The 14,750-nt window shown below is 38.2% G+C and overlaps 1 pseudogene; it reads left to right on the top strand.

The window, feature by feature from the left end:
• The first annotated feature begins 12,624 nt into the window (after positions 1–12,624).
• Positions 12,625–13,767, top strand: LOC138337468 (uncharacterized; annotated as a pseudogene).
• The last annotated feature ends 983 nt before the right edge of the window (positions 13,768–14,750 follow it).

Genomic DNA, 14,750 nt, shown 5'->3' with positions numbered 1-14,750 from the left:
CTTGTTCAAAGTTCTATCTTTTGATCTTTCTAAGTCTTTTCCAAGCATTCTCTTAGCTATCTAAGTCTGAAAGGCTTCCTTGAACTTACAAGACCTTTAGAGATTAGTGAGTAAGTAGTCCAGGGAGGCACAAAGTTTTAGAAAATACTCTAAGTCCATGACAGACAACTAATTTCATGGACTCTGTAAATTCTACTGAAAACTCGATTGCATCAATAACTAATCAGGTTTTTGAACCAGAGTTTTACAGATTTCCCACAGAGAGACCACCGGAGAAGTGTAACATTGGTAAATGTTAGGAGATATAAAACGAGGAAGATGTTATGCCTCGGTCAATAGGAATATATATAATATAGATCTTCTCCCTGCGTTTGTGTTGCATGTGACATAGTCTTATGCATGTCCTGTCCCTAAAAGTACAATAAAGTGGAACAATAAAACAATGTCAATTGGTTGTGCACTATTTAAGTTCTGAAGCAGTAAGCTGATCATAAATACTATAACCAACAACATATCTCATACAATTGTTGCAGAACATATGAAAAATGGTTTATAAAAGATCTTCCCCAGGATAGGTGAAGTTTGGGCAGTATATAAAAACTAGATTACTCAACAAATTAAAGTTAATAATCTAGAAAATTTTGAATATGAGATTGTTGGAATAATGTATGTTTCTGATATTTTGGTATATATGAAATTCTTAGCATTGGTAAAATTATTCAGATTTGTCTACAAGGATAAAGTAGAAGAAGAAGCTAAAAAATAGTAAAAATATGTGTATTAGATCATCTTAGGTTCTCTCATTAAATTCTTGTTTTTTGCTTAACAGAGGAGAGAGATGGCAGATTACGAGGTTTTTGGGAGCTTGACCCAGCAATAATGCGTCTGTTTTTATAGTGTTCTACTTGAAGCATTATACTTTTCTTTTTTTTTATCCTAGACCAAAATGTGAAGAGTTCTTGTATATTTCGAAAAATTAATTATTCCGGAAAAGAAATTTACATTTCAAATATATTATTGAGAATAATATTTTGATATAGTTTTAAAATTTAAGATTATATAAAACTATCCATATTTTCTTATGCTCTTATTAAAAATTTTGAGTTTTAATGAAATCATTACCAATTACAATGTCATATATTCCCAAAAGAATAAAATTTGTTCTGTCTTGTATCTTCAAAGAAAACTGTTAGTTGTGTGAACTGAATATGACATAGTTCCTATCCGCAACAGTAACTTTGTGAGAAGTCTCTTTAACAATACTCTCATTAATAAATTTGTATGTGATTCCAGAGTTTAAAAGTATGGCCAAATGCCTATTCTTCACTTTATACTTGACCAAAATAGTATTTACCTCCTTAAGGTTGCCTGAGAGTGTAATCAAACACAAAAATTCTTCTATCTCTTGTTCATTCTTACTTCAATGATAATATCATAAGTTACATCCTCAACCTTTACATTATCCTCTTCTACTATCTAATTAGGTTCAAGTTCTCCTATTAGTTAGTTTCATTATTCCCTCTTGCATTGATGGCCATGGCCTTATCCATACTTATCACAACATCTAAAACACAAGTGATTGTTATTCATGTATTAATAAAACTCATGGATTAACCTGTAATTAGTAGGCCTATTTTTCTTCATACTAGTGCTTTTTACAAAAAATACATTTCAAACCGGGTCGAAGGTGTTTTTGTTCTTCTTAAGGGAAACCTTAATAGACTTCTCTTGCATTCTGTGTTTCTCAATATCAAACCTAAGAGAGGTGATATTAAACCTATTTCCAACAAACCTTAATCTTTTAAGGCCACCATTAACCTCGAAATAAAATCATACTCAACAAGAGTTGGATTTCTCACCAATATCTAATCCTTAAGGTCTTCAAATTTGCGCCAGAATATATCCAAAGATTCATTCTGTTAGATACTATTAAACTCATATACAATATCATCAAAGTATTCCAAACAAAATCTATCACATAACTCCTCTTTGAATTCAGGCCAAGTCACTACACCCCTACTCAAAATTAATGAATGATACCATGTGTTATCTAAACCATAGTAAAGAGCAGTGAGCTCTAATTTTTTTCTAAGCCGTTTCATACAGTTTAAAGTATGTCTACCATTTTTTAAGGCATACCTTAGGTTATCGGCCATCAAAGATGGGTAGCTCCCATTTAAAAGGGCGAATGTGGACTGACTGGACCATATCTGTCGATTATACTAATCTAGAACTAGAAGTATAAAATATCGTTGTTTTTGGATAACTTGGATCTTGTGGAGGTACCTTTCAATATTATTCAACCTTTCAAGTATGACTCAAGAACCGAGAGTTGTCCAGGGACTACCCGAGGGATCTTGCTTAAAGAAAGAAGTTATGCCAGCAGAACAAGGTGCAACGGGATCTCCTCTCCTAGTCACTAAGAGGTGCTATTCTGTCCTCCGGGGTCCAGCATATCCCAAATATTGATCCGTGTATTATGAACTGCTTGTTGATTTATTCTTCAAGAGCACATCAAATACTTTAATATAACTTTCAAAATTGTCCTCTAGCACTCAAGATTTAGTTACTCTCACCATACATACGACTCACAAGTCATAAGGATCAAAGATCTCATACAAATTGGCAAATGTCTGTTACTTTAGACTCAATTTCTATGGAATTAAAAATAAATTATTCTCAAACAAAAAAAGTTACTATTTTGGGTTAATTTTTTTGTATTATGATAATAAAATAATAATTGGTTTTTTTTCAAATCATGTCCTGCTTATTAATAATATGAGAATTACAACAGATGGGGACATAAGGTCTAACAACTCTTCACACATATCACAAAAAAAAAATAAGATAAGGCTAAGTTATATATCTAGGAGCTTCCATCTGACAAGGCATCTTCTTTGTTAGAGATTCTACCGAAGTCGACTCCTCCCCATTATTCCTTCATGGAGGATCATTTTCATTACCCAAATTTCCAAACAATGACCCAAGCAATTCGTTAAATGTCTAGACACTAAATTCGATGATTTGTAATATTGGTTTATCTTGAAAATAATTTTTTAATATTGGAAGATCTTTTGTTTTAAGTTAAGTCTATGAGGAAGAGTTAGAGTATTAAGATATTTTTTATTTATACTAAGAAAATTAAAGGTTGTGAAACCTTTATTCCAACACCTTCAACCATTCGCTATTCTAAGTCATGTTCTAAAAGTTATGTCGATTTTACTTGGGACTATAGATACTACAAAATTTGCCGCGCAAAGTGGACGTCAGCTACACAAGTGTGAATCATAGTAAATAGCTCTGTTAAGGTCGCGAGAAGTTCCATGTGATGTAGGCTGCAGCTGCACGACCGTAGAATGAGTAGGAAGTTATTTAAGTCTTCTATTTTCTTCACATTTTTAAGAGGGATTCTTTACTCCATTCCTTATCCCCATAACCCTGACCCATGAATATTAACTTCCCACAAAATTCATATTCTAAAAAAATTTGATAAGTTATGACAAACATTTTCTCGTCTTTTTCCCTAACACTTCAAGATCTTTCCTAAGTTCTTCAACAAAAGGCATGTTTGATCATTCTCTACTTGAAACTACCCATAAAAGGTTCATATTCTATTATTCATATTTTATAAATTACTATTTGAGTTTGAGTTGAGAGACAATTTCATGAAAATTAATTAAGTTTGAGTTGAGAGACGATTTCATGATATTTGATTAAAAATGTTCCTCTTTAGTTAACTGTGTTCTAATACATTATTATGAATCCATCTATTGGATTATTAGTTTTTGAATGTGTGAATTGACCGAATGATTGAAACTGGTTTTTTCTTAAAAATAAAGGATTTGGAAATCTATGAGTCTATAAAAATCATTGCTTTAAAATAATAAACAAAGGCTCATTTTCCATCCTAGTTAGATGCTAATCTTGTAATTTATATTTTGTCTTATAACTTGGAAAGACTTGAATAATGGAATTGAAAATAATGTATTAACATAAATGAGTCTTTGGTTTAAGGAGTGAGTTAATATTTTTAAATGGCTAACTATGAAATGACATGGTTACAATGGCAAGTGAGTCTTTTTATGATGAAATAAATAAGAATATGCCTTGGTCGGTTAACTCTTAATAAATGGGAACTTGTTAATGTTATACGGGATCTTAAAGAGAGTTTTGTAGTATCACGGAGAAGATGTAAAGTCCTTATGACTCAATAGCTAAAACACATTTGTTGTCGTGGGAGGTTCGTGTCCTAAAATATGGATGACCACTATAGGTTGTTAATTGGAGCAACTTGTAGAGTCTTTTATTTGGGAGAGTTTTGCTTGCCCAATTCTCATATTTCTCAAATTCATGGAGCAAATATGGATTGGATCCCTCGGTAGGGTGGAGGCTGGATTCTTGTAGCCCGTGGGTCACATTATGTCTGTGTACACTACCTTACTTAGGATTAATTAGTTTTGAAAGGTATATATCCAAATGTTCTTGTCCGCACTTCTGTTTTTGTCTCTATTGAAAAAATCCCTAGCAGAAGAGCAAGAAAACTTTCCATTAGTAGTAGGAGTCCAAATGCAATGATCTGTGTGCTCCATATTTCCATTGTCCACATGAATAAGTTATCGAACATATTGATTAGAAAGAATGTGTCTTAGAGAGTCTTTACCCCAGAAGAAATAAGAGGAAAAACTTTCAATTTGAGAAAGGATAGTTTTTTTTGTTGGAAGGGGGGGGGGGTTCAATTTGAATTTTGAATTTTAGTTAGGTTATTTGATTTATTAGGACATTTTTTGTTTTTTTTTTTTTTGAAATTTTAAAGTGATGCAGATTTTATTTTTGATTATTATATAAAATGCATCAATGCTAAAAAAAATTTTTGAAATAAATTGAATATTATTGAAAGTCATTTTAATATATTGAGCGACATGAATCTTTTTGTGTAGGCCAATTTTTTTAAAAATCACCAATAGTGGTATAAACAACTCTATTGATCTTATGGAATTTGTGAAATCTTTTAAAGAATTGCCATACTACTTTTAATCCGCAAGGGATACTTTTCAATCTTTTTAATGCGTAAAGGCTATACATTTTAACCCACCAGGGTTACTATGTTCAACCCGTGTTTTTGGCAATGCACATGCTTTTCGGATCAAATTTTTAAACAAAAATAATAGCAAACAACAATCTCTCTAAGTGCCCAAAAAATTTTACAAGTGAAAACTATCAAATTTGGTATCTGAAAATAAAACATATTTTGACACATGTGTAATACGTGATGTTGTGAAGGAAAAAAAAACTTTACAATAATTTTTTGCAAATCCTAAAAATGTTAAGTTTAAAGATTTTCAAAAAAAAAAATCGGAAAAGGGCCTAAAATACCCTTGAAGTATTGAAAATGATACAAAATTACCCTTCATCCACCTATTGGTTCCAAAATGCCCTTTTCATCCACCTATTGGCTCCAAAATGACCTTTTCATCCACCTATTGGCTTCAAAATACCATTGACATCCTCCTTTGGGTTCCAAATTGACAACTTTTTTAGTTGTTTTAAAATTAAATGCTTTAAATATTTGTTAAAATACTTGGCGTTCAACTATAAATTATAATTTTAATTTATTAATATAATTATTAAACCAACCCACTACCCACTCATTACTAACTAAACCTCACCCAATTGATAATCCTAATATAATATCAAAATAGTCACAAACACTATTAAAACACGATAAAACTATAGATTTCATAAAATGACATAAAAAAATATTCGAGTCCGAATCGAAGCCCCGATTAATTTTTATGTTGAGCCGCTTATTTAGGAGGACACTTTCTTTCAGAATTGATTAGAAATTTATGATTAAAGGTAAAGAAGTATTACATCCCGAATTAATTCATGCACTTTTTTAAAAGATAATTTTATAAATGTTTATGATTTGTTTTAAAACCATTAATATATTATTTGAAAAAAATTACCTATGTTGTAACATCACATAATTGAGACGTAAGAATAATTAAGATGAATATAGTCAGACTTTTAAGTTTATCGGTGATTTTTACTTAGCCACTTGAATGTATGATAATTTACTTCTATAGATATTTTCGCCTCAAATTTTTAAAAACACTCAATTGGCAGTAGCTTCCATTAATAATGTGACCGATTTATTAATTTAGAGAGGTTTAATTAGTAATGGGTAGGTAGTGGATTGATTTATAAATTATACTAATAAGTTAAATTGTAACAAATAGTAGAGCCCTACATATTTTAAAAAATATTTAAACAGTTTAAATATAAAACAATTAAATAAGTGGTCAATTTTGAACCAAAAGGTGGATGACAAGGGTATTTTGGACCCAATAGGTGGGTGGGAAGGGTATTTTGAAGCCTATAGGTCAAAAGCAATTAATTTTCCTCAAATATGATAAAAAATGGAATTTATTTATCGTCTCTGCGGAAGAAAATCCCAAGTAGAAGAGCAAGAAAAATTTTCATCAGTAGTGGGAGTCCAAATGCAGTTATCTTTCTCCTCCATATTTCCAATGTACACTTGTCTATCCAACTAGTTGATCAGAAACAATGTCTCTCAGAGAGGGACTTGATCCGAATGACTATCAATAGTTAACTATCGCATTATGCTGCTAATGATTTTCTCGGAGTATTAATTTATTGACTTATGTACCTTGAATAGACAAATTATCCCATCAAAAATATATCTTGCATTCATTGATCTTCCACTTAGTGTAATTTTCCACAATAGCCTTGATATGAAGAAGATTTCTCCAGGCATTGGAGTTTTTTGAGAAAATAACTTTTGCCACCGTGTAAGTTTTTGGGAATTATTTGCCTTTCCTTAAGTTAGACCATAAATTGTTCATGGTATTAAGCGTCCACCACCTCTTTAATTTGAAAACTTTTCAAATATCAAACAACCTTTTGAAACCCAAACTACCTTCTTCAATAGGATAAAAAATATTCTTCTTAGAGCACCAATAAAGTTGACATAAAAAAAATTTGGAGAAAAAATCTTCAATTTGATAAAGGATAGTCTTGAGGGTTTCAAGAGAAGCATAATATGTAGAGTTTGTTATTGGAGAATGTGTTTGTTAATAAGACCCTTGCCACCAATAGAAATGAGATTATTTTGCCTAACACTGAACTTATTGAAAACCATAGTGTCTAACTCGGTGAATAGGTTAATATTGTTTCTTCCCAGATAAATATGTCAACCCAAGTATTGACAAGGAAGACTCAAGTCTCATTATAGTCTGTCCTGTTGAAGTTTGCTTTTAGTTACTATAATAATTTTTAGTAAAATAAGTTATTTATTTTAAGATGAGTAGGAAGTTTGAATTTTAGTTAGGTTGTTTTAATTGTTGACATATTTTATGTTGTTTAAAATTTAAAAATATGCAGATTATGTTTTTGTAGGCTATATATAGCCTCTAAATGGATTAGAAATTATTGAAATAAATTTAAAGTGATTTAAATCTATTGAGAGACGTTCAATTCTTTTGTGCAACCCCATTTTTTTATAATTACCAATATTTGTATCAAGAGAGTCATTGATCTTACGGGATTTGTAAAATCTTTGAAAGAACTCTAAAACTAATTTTAACCCGCATGCGCTATTTTCAATTCGTTAGGGATATAAATTTTAACCCATCAGGGATACTTTTTTCAACTTGTGTTTTTTTTTCAATGCACATTCTTTTTTAATCTAATTTTTAACAAAAAATAACGGTACAAAATAATCTCTCTTTGACTTCCCCCAAAGTTTTTATAGGCGAAAACCATCAAATTTTGTATCTGAGAATAAAATCACATTTTGAAACATGTGTGATGCGAGATGTTGTGAAGGAAAAATACTGAAAAATTATACCATACCTCCATAGAGAGTAATGTCGTGATCGACAATGTTCCAAGTAAACTAAAAAAACATAACTCATATCTATATAGACCCGTAGAACAGTTAGGATCCATTGAGAAAATAACATTCTAAATCTCCTCGTTGGTAGAATATCTTTTGGGTTTTAAAGTTATGAACAGGAAATGAAGGGTTGTCATTTTGTCGAAAGGTTGTGACCTTAACGAAAGGTTGTGTCCTTTCTAAAGGGATATGACCGTTTGAAAGGTTTGCCTTTTCAAGTGTTGTGACTTTTCTAGAAGGTTGTCTTCTTTTCTAAGAGTTGTGACCTTTAGACATTGTTCGCTATAAATAGAGAGGTTGTCTTTAATTTTTCAGCATTGAATTCTTCCATTCTTTTGCATACATTCCTTACAAAATAAAATCGATCGATCGTGTTTGTATGTGTGATTTGTTGCTGTCATTTTGAGTGATTAAAAGACGGAGAAATACAAAAATGCTTGAAAACACTTCTAAACATGTCAAATTAATGATAGGCTACATACTTGCACAAATAATGTATGTTTCAATATCGTACTAATCGTAAAAGTAATGAAAAATGATACCAGCGAGCCACGTTTGGCGGAAAGGTTAGATGAATAGATAATGGAAAATAGATGTATAAGTTTGTTATTCATGAAGGTTGTTTCAAAATCATTTGATTTATGTACAGTATGAACATACGCATGTTTCGACTAGATCTCCAATAATGTCACGCAAGCCACGATCGATGATGGAAGGCCATGGCCAACCGTTGTATGAAGGCACGTCTTATGATGACCGACCGTGTGTACTTTCCAAGGACTATAATGGCATGACACGCCCGACAATAGTCGACCGTGTGTGTTGTCCAACTGAGAGAATGTCATGCCTCGCCCTACATCGTCCGACTGTGTATGCTGTCCAACGGAAATGATGACATGCCATGCTTGACGTCGTCCGACCGTGTGTGTTTTCCAAAGGCCATGATGGCATTCAATGCCCAACATCGTCCGACCGTGCGTGATGTCTAAGGGACATTATGATATGCCACGTGTGACGCTGTCCGACCATTTGTGCTGCCCAAGGGCGATGATGGCATGCCATTCCCGACATCATCCAATAGTATCACATAGTCCAAAGGCGATGATAGAATTCCACGCCTGACATCGCCCGACCGTGTGACCTACTCCAAAAGCGATGATGGTATGACATGCCCGACGTCATCCGACCGTGTGCGTTGTCCAAGGGCCATGAAGGCATTCCACGCCCACTTCTTATGATCGTGTTGTATATCCAAGGGCCATAATGGCAAGCCACGCCATATGCCATCCGACTATGTATGCTGCCCAAGGCCGATGATGGCATATAACGTATGACATCATCTGCCTGTATCACCTAGTCCAAAGACGATGATGGCATGCCAGCTCAACGTTGGGTGACCGTGTAACCTAGACCAAAGGCAATGTAGGTATGCCAAGACCGACGTTATCCGGGTCACGTAGTCCAAAGGCGATGATGGCATGCCACGACCGACGTCAACCGATCGTGTTTGTTATCCAAGGAACATGATGACATGCCACGCCTGACTTCGTTTGATCGTGTGTGACATCCAATGTCCATGATGGCATGACAAGCCTGACGTCGTCCGACAATGTGTGCTATCCAAGGACCCTGATTGCATGTCATGCCCGAAGCTATCCGGCCGTGTGGTTCTACCCAAGGTAGATGATGACATGCCACACCAACGTCGTACGACTATGTCACCTAGTCCTAAAGTGATGACAACATGTCATGTCCGACGTCATCCGATTGTGTGTGCTATCCAACAACCATAATAAAAGGACACGCTCGACGTCGTCCGACAGTGTGTGCTGTCCACGGGACATTATGGCATGCAACACCAGACGCTGTCCGACCGTGTATGCTGCCCTATGGCAATGAGGGAATGTCATGCCAACGTCATCCAACCGTATCACTAAATCCAAAGCTGGAGATGGAATTTCACGCCTGACGTCGTTCGATCGTGTAACCTACTCCAAAAGTGATGATGACATGACACGCTCGACGTCATCCGATCGTGTGTGCTGTCCAAGTGCCATGATGGCATGCCACGCCTGACTATTTCTGACCGTGTGTGCTGCCCAAGGGCGATGATAACATGTCAAGCTTTACATCGTCCGTCCGTGTCACCTAGTCCAAACGCGATGATTGCATGCCACGCTCGATGTCAGGCGACCGTGTCACCTAGTCCAAAGCCGATGATGTCATGCCACGCCCGACGTCGTCCAAACGTGTCAACTAATCCAAAGGAGATGATAGCATGCCATGGCCGACGTCGATCGACCATGCGTGTTGTCCAGAGGTTATGATGGCATGCCACTCCCGACATCGTATCATCGTGTGTGCTATCTTAGGGCCATGATGATATGCCATGCCCAACGTCTTTCGAACGTATGTTCTGTCCAAGGTCCATAATTGTATACTACGCGCGACGTGGTTTGACTTTCTGGTGCTACCCAAAGGTGATTAAGGCATGTCACGCCCGACTTCATCCAACCATGTCACCTACTCAACAAGAAATGATGACATGTCACGTGTGACGTCGTTCGATCGTGTGTGGTGTCCAAGGGCAATGATGGCATGCCATGCTCGACGTCGTCTGATCGTATGTTTTGTGCAAGGGCCATGATGGCATGCCACACCCGACGTCGTTCAACCGTGTGTGCTGCCCAAAGGCCATATGGCATGCCACGCCTGACATTGTCCAATTTTATGTGCAATTCAAGGTCCATGATGGCATGACACGGCCGACGTCACCTGAGCATGTGGGATATCCAAGGGCCATGATGGCAGGACATGCCAGACGCCGTCTTACTGTGTGTTCTTGCCAAGATCGATGATGGTTTGCCATGCATGACATCGTATACCCGTGTCACTTAGTCCAAAGTCGATTATGGCATTCCACCTCAACATTGGGAGACCGTATCACCTACTGCAAAGGGGATAATGGCATGCCACACGCGACATCATCTGACAGTGTCACCTAGTCCAGAAGCGATAAAGACATGCCACAGCTGACGTCAGCCAACTATGTGTGTTGTCAAAAAGCCATGATGGCACGCCACACTTGACGTCATCTGATCGTGTGTGCTATCCAAGGGACATGATGGTATGCCACGCCCGACGTCGTCTTACCATGTGTGTTTTACAAGGTCCAAGATGGCATGCCACGCCCGACACCGTCCGACCGTGTGGTGCTACCCAATGGAGATTATGACATGCCACCCCAGAGGTCGTCCGAATGGTCACCTACTCCAAAAGCGATGATGGAATGTCACGTCTGACGTCGTCCGATCATGTGTTCTATCGAAGGGACATGATGGCATGCCACGCTTGACGTCGTCTGACCGTGTGTGCTCTCCAAGGGCCATGATAAGATGCCACACCCGACGTCGTCCGACATATGTACTATTGAAGGTCCATGATGGCATGCCACGCCGACATCATCAAATGGTGTCACCTAGTCCAAAGGCAATGATGGCATGCCACGCCCGACATCGCCTTACCATATGAGCTATCCAAGGGCCGTGATGGCATGCCATGTCCGGCGTCGTCCGACCGTTGGTGCAGTCCAAGGGTGATGATGGCATGCCACGCCCGACGCCGTTCGATCGTGCGTGCAACTCAAGGGACATGATGGCATGCAACGCCTGACATCATTCGACTGTGTGTGCAGTTCAACGGCCATGATGGCATGCCACGCCTGACTTCATTCGACCTCTTGTGCAGTCCAAGGGCGGATTTTAAAGTCCACGCTCATTCTAAACACGCCGTGGAAGATGCCGCCTGGTCGCGGATATGGAACCCATGTGCTACGTTCATATACCCATTTGCCCCTTGACATCTCATTTAGCTTTTAAATGCCACCCCACATTTTGAAAACCTCTTATAGAGATATCGTTATTAGTCCCTTCACATGTCATTAGACTTGAAAAATAAACTCAACTTGACGAAAAACCTCGCAATGGGGCGTAGTTATTGGACAAGTGTTTAATCATCGTAGAATGTATAGCTTAACACTTAGCATCAAACTAGTGAACTTCACGTGTGATATTATTTTTGGTGCTTATATTTAAACACTTAGTTATATTTTCCCCTTCAAAATATGCAAGCAGTACATGTACCACTTATTTTAAAAGTTATGAATGATTGTGTTTTAGGTTTGGGGAATGAGGAATGTAGGGGGAGGGGATGAATCGTAGCGACAAAGGGATGAATCTTAGTGGACCGTGGTACCAAGTCCACTCTGCCAGTTACAATACCAAGTTGCGTACTTAAGTCATCTAAAAAGGACTCTACCTACCGCTCGATGGAAATTGTACTTCAACATAGTCACCGCGTCGCTTCCGTCACGGAGACTTTGCTAATGACACGAACCCTTGGGGGTTAGAGGCCCCCACTGCGGTTAGGCAAGCGTACAGGGGGGGGCATGGTTCACTTTTGAGTTCAAATTATTACTTAAAGTCACTCACTTATAATCCACCACATGGTAGCTTCGCGCCATTGTCTTTTCAACCATGAGAAATAGCCAATTTTGTGATTCAACAATTCCTCTCATACTAGGTTGACTTACTATTTCGACAATATCATTAGTAGGGTAAACTAACCTGTGTCAAGATGGTCTAAACCCAGCTCACGTATCCTATAAGTGGGTGAACAATCCAACACTTGCTGAATTTTGGTTCACAATGATTGGAAGAACGGACATCGAAGGATCAAAAAGCAACATCGCTATGAATGCTTTGCTGCCACAGGACAGTTATCCCCGCGCTAGAATCAAATTCCAACGGTCTAAAGGATCGTTAGGCCTTGCTTTCACGGTTATTATTCATACTGGAAATCAAAATCAAATAAGATTTTAACCTTCTGTCCCACACGAGATCTTTGTTCTCGTTGATCTCATCTTAGAAAACTTGCGTTATCTTAAACAAGATGTGCCGCCACAGCCAAACTCCTCACCTGACAATGTCTTCCGCCCAGATTGGCCCACAAAGGGAGCCTTGGGTCCAAAAAGAGGGAAAGTGCCCCACTTCTGATTCACGGAAGAAGTAAAATAATGTAAAAGTAGCGGTATTTCACTTTTGCCTTTTAGCTCCCACTTATACTACACCTCTCATGTCATTTCACAAAGTTGGAGTATAATTATTCTCAACTGGGTCATCTTTCTCCGCTGATTCGGCCAAGATCGTTCCCTTGGCTGTGGTTTTGCTGCATAGTAGACAGGAACAATGGGAATCTCGTTAATCCATTCATTTGCGTCACTAATTAGATAACGAGGCATTTGGATACCTTAAGACAAACAAATTTACTCTCACCATTTACCCGTGCTTGGTTGAATTTCTTCACTTAAACATTCAAAGACTGGGCAAAAATCACATTAAGTAAACATCCATTGGGACAATCCCAATGCTTTGATTTAGTTAAACAGTAGAATTCCCCTTGTACTTACTAGTATTCAGTTGGATTTTCGATGCCCTTGGAAGGCACCCGAAGGAACCATTCCCAGTTCGTCCCCCAGCCACCAAGTGGCGACCCGTTCTCGCTATAGGAGCAGCTCGAGCAGTCCACCGACTGCCGACGAGTTAAGGAGTGGGACCCCCGTGCCTACTTCCCTTGCCTACATTTTTCCATCGACTATAGGTAGTTCACCTTGGACACCTGATCTGGTTATGAGTACGACCGGGCATGGATGACATTCGATCCTTCTAATTTTAAAGGGACTCGAGGTGTGCACTGGACACCACGTAACATGCGGTGCTCTTCCAGCTACTGGATCCCACCTTCGCCTGAGTCGAATCCAGGGTGGGTAGGCTATTAAACATAAAATATAACTCTTCCCGAGGCATCCGCCGATGTCTCCGCACTTTTTAATTTTAGCGTCAACTGCCACATCGCCTTTCAGGAAATTTAACCTAATTTCCTTTCGGAGTATGCGCGAAACATGCTATCTGTCGAGGCTCCCCCAACCTTTAGGATCGCTTAACGCATGTGCAAGTTCCGTTCACATGGAACCTTTCCCCTCTTCGGACTTAAAAGTTCTCATTTGAATATTGGTTACTATCACCAAGATTTGCATCGATGACCATTGCGCCTAGTCTCACGCCCAAGGTTATAAAGCGACCGCTACGCCCCCCTACTCATCTTGCTTAATTGCCATCAATTTTCAGGGCTAGTTGATCCGAATAGTGAGTTGTTACACACTCGTTAGCGGATTTCTACTTCCATGACAACCTTCCTGCTTTCTTAATCGACCAACACCCTTTGTGGGATCTAGGTTAGTGCAGTTTGGAACCATAGCCTGTCTTTTTTAGGTTCATCCCACATCGCTAATTCTAAATATAAAAAATGACAAGGTTGTAGCTTTTGATTATATGGCGCGGATCAACAAAATAGTCGCGCCGTCCTACCTATTTAATGTTTGAGAATGGGTCAAGGGCATTTATCTCCCGAGTCCTCTAATAATTTGCGTTACCCGATAGAATTCGCACGCGAGCTCCAGCTATCCGGAGGTAAACTTTGGAGGAAACCAGCTACTTGATGGTTTCATTAGTCTTTCTCCCATATACCAAAGTTATACGAATGATTTGCATGTCAGTATCGCTGCGGGCCTCGACCAGAGTGTCCTCTAGCTTCTCCCCGCTAAGGCATATTTCACTATGTTTTGGGTCCCGGCAGGTATGCTCACACTCTAACCCTTCTGAGAAGATCAAGGTCGGTCGGCGGTGAACCCCTTAGGGGGATACCACCAATCATCTTCCTTAAGGCTTACAGGTTTACTCGCCCGTTGACTCACACACATATCAAACTCTTAGTA

Source organism: Solanum lycopersicum, chromosome 7, assembly GCF_036512215.1.
Source record: "Solanum lycopersicum chromosome 7, SLM_r2.1".
Taxonomy (NCBI): domain Eukaryota; kingdom Viridiplantae; phylum Streptophyta; class Magnoliopsida; order Solanales; family Solanaceae; genus Solanum; species Solanum lycopersicum.
Note: the sequence above shows the minus strand (reverse complement) of the source record. Positions and strands in the feature narration are given on the sequence as shown.